The following is a 10,704-nucleotide window of genomic DNA, read 5'->3' on the forward strand; positions in this document are numbered from 1 at the left end:
ACCTACTCTGAGTAGACTAAAACTTCACACCTCTTGCTAAGCTTGTCCTTTGTAAGTTGCTTGACCTTTTAGTGATTAATTTAACCTTTACAGGTACTTAGCACCCTTTTGTATTAGATCTAAAAATAGATCCAGCTTAAGGTTTTTTAGCTTTACTATGAGTTGGGAACTTTTCATTGTTCATTTGGGAGTTTACAACTTTATCTTCCCCTAAGGCACTGTCTAAGTATGGGTGGAATAATTTTAAAGTTCTCAATACATTCCTGATCAAGTACCTCCATTTGTTACAATAAGGGAACAATTTAACCAAATCTTCTAAGGTAGAGTCTGAGCAGTTTTTAAGATTCACACACTAGCCTTCTTGTTGTTCTCCGTCACAAACTTCTGTCCTCTAATCTACTATCTTCCATTTAGCTGTCAAAACAAACTTCCTAAAGGTGGTTTCCTATCACCTCTAAGGAAAAAGAGAAAATCTTTTTGACTTTTGAAACTCTTCATAACCCACCCCCTCTTTTCTAGTCTTTTAAAAAACAAAGCAAACCTTACCTTTTTTCTTAGAATTGATATGGGTTCCAAGGCAGAAGATTGGTAAAGGCTAGGCAATTGGGGTTAAGAATCCAGGACTTCCCATCTCCAGGCTTGGGTCTCTATCCACTGAGCCACCTAGCTGCCCTTTTCTAATATTTTTTCACCTTACACCCTCTAGGTACTCTGTAATCCAATGACACTGGCTCCTTACTCTTCCTTGAACAATATTCCATCTCCTAACTTTGGGTATTTTCTCAGGCTGTCCCACATCCCTGGGATGGTCTGCCCCCTTATCTCCTGGCTCCTTTCAAATCTCAATGAAATCTCACTTTCTATAGGTTTCCACCTTTCCTTAAACCTAGTGCCTTCCTGGTTTTTCCAATTTATCTTGTATATAGTTTCTTTATACATAGTTGTCTGCATGTTGTCTCCTCCCTATCCCCCATTAAATTGTGAGCTCCTGAAGGACAGATTTTGTTTTTTTTTTTTTAAACCCTTACCTTCCATCTTAGAATCAATATTGTGTATTGGTTCCAAGGCAGAAGTGATAAGGCAGTGGTGGTTAAGTTGACTTATCCAGGGTCACACAACAGCTAGGAAGGGTCTGAGGCCAGATTTGAACCTAGGACCTCCTGCCTCTAGGCCTGGCTCTCAATCCACTGAGCTACCCAGCTGTCCCCTTCACCAAGTATTTATGATCCTAAAACCAAGGATGAACTTAAAATTAAGTTATTCATTGGACCACAGAAATCAAGTCCATCACTAGGCCTATCTTGAAGGCTTTACAATTTGGTGGGGCCTGCCATGACTTATTAGCTAGCAAAGTCTTGAAGAAACTAGGATCACCTTAACATCACAATGAGGTATCAGAGCTAAGAGTCTGGGCAAAGAGCACCATGACTTAATGACTTTATTTGAGCAATAAGGTAAACAGATCAAAACATGCATTTTAACTTAGCTTAACAAATAAACATAGGAAATTGGGATGTGAAACAAAATATAAAAGATGAAACAAGAAGGAAAGGCAAACCAGACAGATGCTACAAGAAAGCTATAATTAGCAGAAGGAAGGAGGAAAAGAGGAAAAGAAAAGTGGCCCATAAAAACAGACATAAAATGGCAGCCCAGGGCAGATTTTAGAGTCCAGACTATTAATATGGTGGTGTGAGTTTAGCAAATCTCAGCTTGACCTGGATGCAGAAGTAGGTTGGTTGTCTTTACAGGACTGAATGTGTAGATGGCAGAAATCTTGGGTAGAGATATGGATTTGGCAAACTCCTTTTCTGGATGATGCAAAAGTATAATTCAATGTTTTAACTGTAAAGTACAGCACTCAAAATGTTGAAAGATGATTATGTGAAAATAAGGAAGAAAAAACTACATAAAATTTCTATTTCCTATTTTGTAGTTATCTTAGAAGCTCTACTGAGGCAAATTTTGCAATTTGAAGAGGCAAAAGTTTGTAATGGAAGGCCTATTAGAGGTCAGGAATATTAAAAAATTGTTTGCAAAGCTGTGAATTGACCCAATCATTTGAGAAAGCAATTTGGAGTTGAATATGGTTGTGATTTAAAAACAAAAGGTATTAAACTTTTATAATGTTACAAAAAAATTAATCAGGAAGCTTAATACCAGATTTATAGATGGAAGGGAGAGAGACAGAGACAAATTTGGGATACCAGTATCAGGTCATCAGACAAGACACATGACTCAGGGTGTGTGGGATCAAAGCTGGAATGGAGGTTCCTTAGATATTTTACTTCATATAATACATATTAGACAAATAATTTGTATTACATATTATCAACTGGAAGATTCCTTAAAACAACAAAGATAATTTTCAACAACTTTCTGATTAGTAATACCAAGTGAAGAATAAAATAGAGGGAAATATGCCTACAGGTGTTTTCTACTGTCATGGAAAGATCTAATGCAAAAGCCAGAGCTGAAATTGAGAAATATTTCCTATAGATGGCGAGATCCTCCAGTTGCTTCTATTTGTTGATGACATTTTGTGCATTCCATCAAGTCCAGAGCTTCCTAGATGCAATTTTATAACCACTCACACAGTAAAAACAAGTGGATGAAGAATGTAGAATTGAGATATAGTTTGAAAATCTGGACATAGGTATTATGTCCAATTATAAGGATTCAAAAATTAGGTTTTAATGTTAAATATGAGAATTCTATAGTAATATTGTGGTCACCGATTTAAAAACATTATAGCTTAAGTCAAAATGACTTTTGGTAGCTTTATTTACAAAAAGGTAGAAAGAGTGAAAGTAGAGAAATGTGAGGGTAGAGAAAATGTCTAGTTTATCACTGTAAATGTTGCTTTGGTGGCAGACTCAGCTCTGGCAGGGCTCAGTAACTTTCAGTGAGAGGACCGGGTGGTGTCTTCAGCAAGAGTTCCACCAATGCAGCCTCTTCAGGAAAGGAAGGCCTCTCTGGAACCAATCTTCTCCAGAAGCCAGGAAAGGAAGGCCAGCTACTCACCAGCAAGCCAACACAGGATCCAGGGAAAGAGTCTCCTCCTTCAGTCCAGCTCACTGATGCAGTCTCTGAAGCCATCCTCCAAAGAAGAAGTCTCAAGGACTTCTTCAAGCCCAAGATCCCAGCCAAAGGTTCAAGCCCAAGGTCCCCTGAACCAGAAGTTCAGGACTTTTTATAGTTCTTTTTCCATGTCACTTCCTGCCCCTTCCTCCACTTTATGGGAAACAATTGCAGTCTTTCAATTTGCCTAGCACTGCCCAGAAGGTGGTCAGTGGCCTCTGGAGTTGTCACCCACTTTAGCAAGTGACTTGTGAACTCTCTTACTTAGTGTTAAGTAAGGGTGCTTGTTACTGATTGATAGACAAAGAATGTTTGATTCACTCTTCACACAATGAACAAGCTACATCCAGAACTAAATAGGTAGTGTCTAGAGCAATGATATCAAAGTCAAATAAAAAAGGAACTGTGACTTAGAAAATGACAAATGAACATTTTCTATGTTGTATTGTATTTTTATTTGGCACCTGAGTTTGACACTGCTGGTCTAGTGTCAAATTAAATTAAATTCCCTTAATTTCCCCAAAATTCTAGAAACAAAGAACCATATTCTTAATGCCAATATTCTATTAGTATTATTATCTTTTATGATTCAGTCACATAACAATCTCTGAAGAATTAAAAATAATCACTTAGAGGGCAATGGAGAAGCATATGGCAGGTGTGAACAGGCTAGGGATTTTGATAAAATTAAAGGATATCACCAAAGAAAGGTATACACACAACAGATGAACTAGTCACAGGGCAAGCCAAGAGTGAGATATTAATACAGCCCATATGCTGTCTTCCTATTGTTCTGGCATCTTCTTCATGATAAACGAAAATGAAGATGTACTTCTAGTATATTGAGTCAATCTTGTGTCAAAATTATGCAAGTTTATGGATGTTACATAGGATGTGCATTTATGGATGGTTTGCAATCTGTATGACTGTAGGGAACATCCATTTCAGTGAGGTCACTGATATTTACATATGTAATCAAGGGCCCTGTTTAGTAACTAGATCAACAGCCCAAGCACCAAAAAATGACACAGATACTTCTTATCTTCTGCAGAGGTAGAATGGTTATTACTCTCTATGTCAGTACAACCAAGGGCACTTTTTTCTTTAAAAACATATAGTAGCATCTTTTAACTGGCAAATTAAGTCAAGAACAGATTACAAACTTTATAGTCGACATTGGATTACTTCAGCTCATAGTTTTAAAATATATTTTCATAAACAAGATTTTTGCTAATTACAATACTATTATAGGTACATCTTGCATTGCTATAGAATCGTCTCAAAAATTCAAAGCATTTCACACACATCATCTCACTTATTTTCACAAAGTCTTTCTGAGAAAAATGGCTTTTTCAGGTACAATCATTATTTCCAGATGAAATAACCTTATTCTTCTGACCCTTGGTCTTACAAAACTATTCAGCCAATAAGGATACTCAGCAGTGTTCTTTTGAAAAAAGAAGATTCAAAAGGTGTCCAATTTTTTTTTAATTTTAAAGATTAAGAATCAATTGGTAGCTGCAGGAAAAACTTGTTTCTTTCCAGTCCATCTTCAACAAGCTGTTAGAAACATAGAAATAAATAATTAGTTTCATAAAACTGTTAAATTAATGCTATTCTATTACAACACTTCAGAACATTCTGCAAAATTGGGCTGCAATTTACCAAATATATATGTGCAAATATTATCCTAACTGAAAGAATATTTTGGAAAACAAGGTGTAATTAGGTTAGTGACTAGACTAGAACTGAGTAGGAGGGAAGGTAAAGGGATGGGAATAAAAACTTATATAGTACCTACTATGTGCCAGGAACCATGCAATGCCTTTTACAAATCTCTCATTTGAACCTCACAATCCAGAAGATATTTGCATATGGTCTCAGAATGACCCTCTTAGGCAGAAATGGCTAACAAATGACCAGTTAGTGCATACATACTGAAACATTCCTCCATCAATAACATGGGCAAGATTTCAGTCCTAGTTGGGCTGAGAGTAGTTGTTCAGTGGAGGTGAGGAGAAAGGGAGTAAAGAAGAGAATATCTTATATAGACACACATATACATACATACACACATACACTGGAAGAAGGCAACAAAGAAGACAAGGGTGCTGATTCGTTAAAAAACAAACAAAATCTCACCATCCACTGGTTTCTAGCATGGCACTTACATGGACAGCCGCGATGCTGGGGAATGGGCCCACAGGACCCCTAAATTCCCCTCTGGCTTCTCACTCTAGGCTCCGAGTTGTGTTCAGGTTCCAGACCCGGAGGGGAAGGGACTGCCCGAGGTCCCACGAGAATAAGGAAAGGGCCCAGACTGAAGCCCAAGACACCCCAAGGTCACTAGGCAGACCCCCGGGACTTACCCTCCCCTTCCAATGGGACCAAGCGGGCCTAGGTCTCGGAGGCTTAGGTCGCCCCCTCTCCCAACCGAAGCAAAGCGGGCGATGGGCCTGGCCCGAGGTCACGGAGGCGCGGACTCACCACGAGGGCTCGGGCTAAGCTAAGCGGACCGGGCCCAGCTGATGTTCAGGCCCGCGGCGCCGCCGCTGCTGCCTCCAGGCGGGGAGGGCGAAGGCGGCTCAGTACATGTCCAACCGCCTCTGCGTCTCTTGCAGCTGTTCCTGCAGCCGCCCCTTCCGCCAGTTCAGGAAGCGTCTCCATAAGCGGCACGCCTGCCAGCCTACGAAGAAGCCCGAAGCGAAGGAGACCACTACGGCCACGCGCACCTTCCGATCTCCTATCTCCTTCATGGCGGCAGCCGCCCGGCACCTGGAACCCGAGACCAGGCGTGCCTTACGGCAGCTCCGCGGGAACAAAAAAGCTGTAAACTCGGGCAGTCTGGGTAATTGGAGTGGGGCGGGGAGAAGCAGAGAACTATCAGAACGAGCGCGCCTGCGCTGCCAGCCCCCTTTTTGGTTTCTGAAGGGGATTGATCAGGGCATGTCGGGACAGTTTAATCAAACCGGTCTGCAAAGAGCTGTTATTAAGCACTTTCTGTGGGATGCGTGATATTAAGAGCTGCGAATACACAGAAAGGCGGAAACCGAAACCAAACCCTCCAGTCCGCAAGGAACTCCTATACTAGTGGGGATTGAGGATAATCTCAAAAGGAAGACATTAGCAGGCAGGAAGTCTCCTGCAGGAAACGAGACTTTAGCTCAGTTTTGTAGGCTGTCTGCTTCCCAGGCTTGAGGACATGGCATGAGCTTAGGCTAAAGACCCCGGGGAATCAGCCCTCTCGTTTTCTAGGGGAGAAAACTGAGGGCCAGAAAGAGAAAGTGACTTGTTCAGGAATGTATACCCAGTTCCTTTGATTCCGGAAACAGCACGGTTATTGGCAATGATAATCTTCAATATTTCATTAACTTTCTCTTTGTGGTTGGACGAGTTGGGAGAGAGGAGACCAGTGATAACTCCCAAGCTTTAAGCCGAGGCAAGGAGCTGGAGAAGGAAATAGCAAACCACTCCACTCTCTTTGCCAAGGAAACTCCAAAGAGGGTCACAGTCAGACAACGGGAAAACGATGGAACAAACACGACCTGCGGAACTGTCGAAAGAAAGAAGGAAACCAAAAGGCTCTGTTGTGTTTTATAAGGCAGGATGATGACTTTAATTTTGGAGATGGAAAAGGAGAAGTTCAGTGGCACTGAAACTCAAGGAGGAGGTGCCAAATGATACTGTTGCCCTCCCTCTCTTTCTAAACTCCTGAAGAAGGATAAAGATTGAGAAAAGGTCCTTTGTTGGGAATTTGGAAAGCCCGATGACATTTAAGAGATTAGTTTCAAATAAATTGGCTGGGAAGAAACATTAGTGACATCCTTGAGTAGAAGCGGTGAATGGAGTTTAATGTATGATTAAGTTAGGAAGGAAAGGGTAATGGTGGCCAAGGGAAAGAAGACAAGTTAGTAAACAGGTACAAATCAAGTCTATATTATATTTTTAAAGAAGTCAGTGGGAGAGCATTTTTTTTAAGGCAAGTAACAAATCAATAGTGAGGGAGAGATTAAAGATAGAAGAAAAAGATTTGATGGAACAAGGCTCCTAAGGAGGTAAAGGGAGGATGGATGTAGAATAAAGGTAGAGAAGGGAGAACCTTATTTGGGTAAAGCAGCTGTCCTGATGCACATGGGCCATTTGGGTTAAGGAGAGGAAGCTCAGGGGGTTGTATCTGGACATGCTTCTAACCCTGAGTTTACTTGAACACACACACACACATATGCATGATCTAGCACCATCAAATCCCAAATCTATTTTAGTCATTCTGCTTATTCAGAGACAGGTTATGATTGTTCCCCTGGTCTCAGCTGGCTTACTTTTTTTTAGTATCTTCTCAGATTTCCGTCCAAAGTCAGGATTAACCCCATCAAAATCTTTAATTTGTATGGCTCATTTTTCATTCCCATATCATTCAGTTTCCAGATCTCTTTCCTCATTTTCACTGTGAACCCAGCAAGATTACTCAATCAACATATAAGTTAAATGAATTTTAGTGAATCAAATGCAATAAAACTAATTTTTTTTTAAAGACACTCCAAGTCCATAGGAATAGTGCTTGGCAAACTCCCTCTCCCCCAACATACTATTTATTGCATTTTTTTTTAACCCTTACCTTCTATCTGGGAGTCAATACTAAGTATTTCTTCCAAGGTAGAAGAGTGGTAAAGGCTAGGCAATAGGGGTTAAGCAACTTGCCCAGGATCACACAGCTGGGAAGTGTCTGAGGTCAGATTTGAACCTAGGACCTCCTGTCTCTAGGCCTGACCCTCAATCCACTGAGCAAACCAGATGCCCCTACTTATTGCATTCTTCCTTTTATTGTGCCATATTGACAAGCACACCCAAAGACTATAATGGTAGGGAATCTTCCTTGAAAGTTTCTTTCGGTCTCAAGGATAAAGGAGAATGGCCTGGGAAACCTGAGAAAATAAGAAAAGTAGAAGTCACTCTGGTGACTAAGATCCAGAATCAATTGGGGAGAAAGAGGTTTCCTTGCTGCAATGAAGGCCCAATTTAGATTAGCTAGTAAACTTAATCAGCACCATTCATCATTTTGTGAGTTTAGCAGCATATGCATTGGAGACAAGAAGGAAGATTGGGAGAGTAATCTAAATTTGGGATCTGGCAAAGTTCCATTTAGAGGGGTTATATGACAAAGGAACAAAGGATGTAAGAGTAGAGGATATTGTAGAATTGAATTGACTTACCGAAAGATCAAGACTGGGAAAGCAAGTATACTTAGACCAGGGTTGATGGTAGATAGATGTTAGGAGGTAAAGATGGTGAACTATGAGTCACCACACCTTCCAGCTTTCCAGTCTTCTTCTATATTACTTTTCTCCAGAATCCAGACATAATGGTCTACATGCTATTCTTTGAGCATATACCCATCTCCCATGTCTTTGCACTGGCAGTACCTCATGCCTGGAGTGTTCCTTTTCCCAGAAGATGTCTCTTAGTATCTCTTGGCTTCTTTTAAGCCTCAGCATAAGCCCAATTTCCTCCAAAAGACCTTTCCCAGTTCCCCCAGCTCCTAGTACTATCCCCTCTAAAGTTACAATCCATTTACTTTTCACTTATCTTTTATATGCTGATCTATATATTTATCTCCTCCACTGGAATATGAACTACTTGATGGCAGGAACCAAGTTTGGTGCCTTTTTTCTCCCTTAGCACAGTTGTCTGACACATAGTAAGTATACAATAAATGCTTATTGATTCACTTATAAAAACTAGATATGAATTCAAATCTAGAGCACTTCAAATTTACTGCTTTCAGTGATTCAAATGACATAACTTTCTGTGACCTCTGGTTTCCTCATCTGTAAAATGAAGGTGCTGGATTATATAGTTGACAAATCATTTTTCGTTCAGCCCATGATTCTGTGAATATCAGTAAAAAGTAAAATCCTGGTTTTAATAATATTAAGTGCTGCATGTCAGCCACCTAGTGTCCAGTAAGAAAACTACATCTGGAATAGGGAGATGCAATTGGCAGCCCATTCTGAGAGCGTTCACACTTCATTATGCCATCAGTCTATACCACAGCCAACTATGATCACCTAGCATTCTATTTTCTTTATTCTTTTTTAAAACCCTTCCCTTCTGTCCTAGGATCAATACCGTGTATTGGTTCCAAGACAGAAGTGTGGTAAGAGTTAGGCAATGGGTGTTAAGTGACTTGCCCAGGGTCACACAGCTAGGAATTGTCTGAGGTCAAATTTAAACCCAAGACCTCCCATCTCTATGTCTGGCTCTCAGTCTACTGAACCACCTAGCTACCCCCTTTATTTTCTAAGCATTGTAAAAGAGAATAGAGCATTCCTCAATACAAAAAAGGGTTATAGATTAATATGAGACTTTAAGGGTTATAAAATCTGTCCTGGGTATGGCTTCATGGACCAATTTCATTTGTAAATATAACAGTTCCACCAAAATAACATGGGTTGCCTCAGGAGATAGTGAGTTTCCCCTCACTGGAGTTCTTTAAACAAAGGTTGGATGATCCTTTCTCTTCATTTTGTTGAGCAGGTTTGACTCAGTGGCCAAAACTGACTATTATTATCAAATATGAGAATTTTTGATCCTATGAATCAAATCCTACAAATCAGGGTTTAATTTATTATTTTGTTGATTGTCTAGCTTTAAGAGGGTGAGGAAGAAAACATTAACAAATGAAATATAACTCAGGCTAATCTTTGGTAATTAAGATTTGAATGAATGAAATTTCAAGAGACATTTACAAGTCATTCAATAGCTAACAAAAAAAAATCTTACTTAGCCATATACAGGAAAGGATATTTTATTGGGATATGCTGAGAGTTGATTAAGCTTAGTGAAACTTTCTGAGTTGCCCAATGTCTACCAGTCAAACCTCAGAATAATACAGGAGCTCATCAGAATTGTTGACATCATTCAGGAGATCAGAAGTGATGTCAATAACTAGAGCCTTTATTCCTTGAGTAATTCAAATCTCTATACCTTTTGTAAAAATTAAATTATGTCTCTAATAATAAAAATATTATATTTTTGAGGTTTATTAAGGATCATTAGCAATCAAGGAATAAAGAAAATACAAAATAAAAGCCACATGGCTGATTAGCCCATTCAAAATCTCCATGCTTAGCTTACTTGCTACATCATTGCAATGGGAGAGAAGAGAGTGTGGTAGGCATTACTGCCAGTTAAATACCAATTCTGATCTCAGCTACGTGGAGACTCAGGTGAGATTATAGGGAATTCTGGGAAATACCAAGGACTTCTGGGGATCTAAGTCCTTTGGTTTTATGAAAAATAAATGTATACATTACTATTGTGTCTTCCTGAATATTTTTGCAGATTTTTATTCCTATTTGTGACTCTGGCCTTCATCCTTGAGTATTTCTTGAAAGATCTTTTAGGTAAACTAAGTCAGATAATGTATTCTTCACTATACCAGGAAAACTTTTGCAGTAGAAAGGCCAGTTGCTTAGAAGACATTATCAAAATGATCTCAGATTATGGTAAGCTTTTAGGAAGTTGTGTTCATTCAAGCAAGGGAAGATGAGAGCTGACCTATGAATGGGAAAATGTAAATTCCTTAAGAGCAGAGACTTTTGCTTCTTGTCTTTGTAACCCCAG

The sequence above is a fragment of the Monodelphis domestica genome, chromosome 1, assembly GCF_027887165.1.
Source record: "Monodelphis domestica isolate mMonDom1 chromosome 1, mMonDom1.pri, whole genome shotgun sequence".
In the NCBI taxonomy this organism is placed as follows: Eukaryota; Metazoa; Chordata; class Mammalia; order Didelphimorphia; family Didelphidae; genus Monodelphis; species Monodelphis domestica.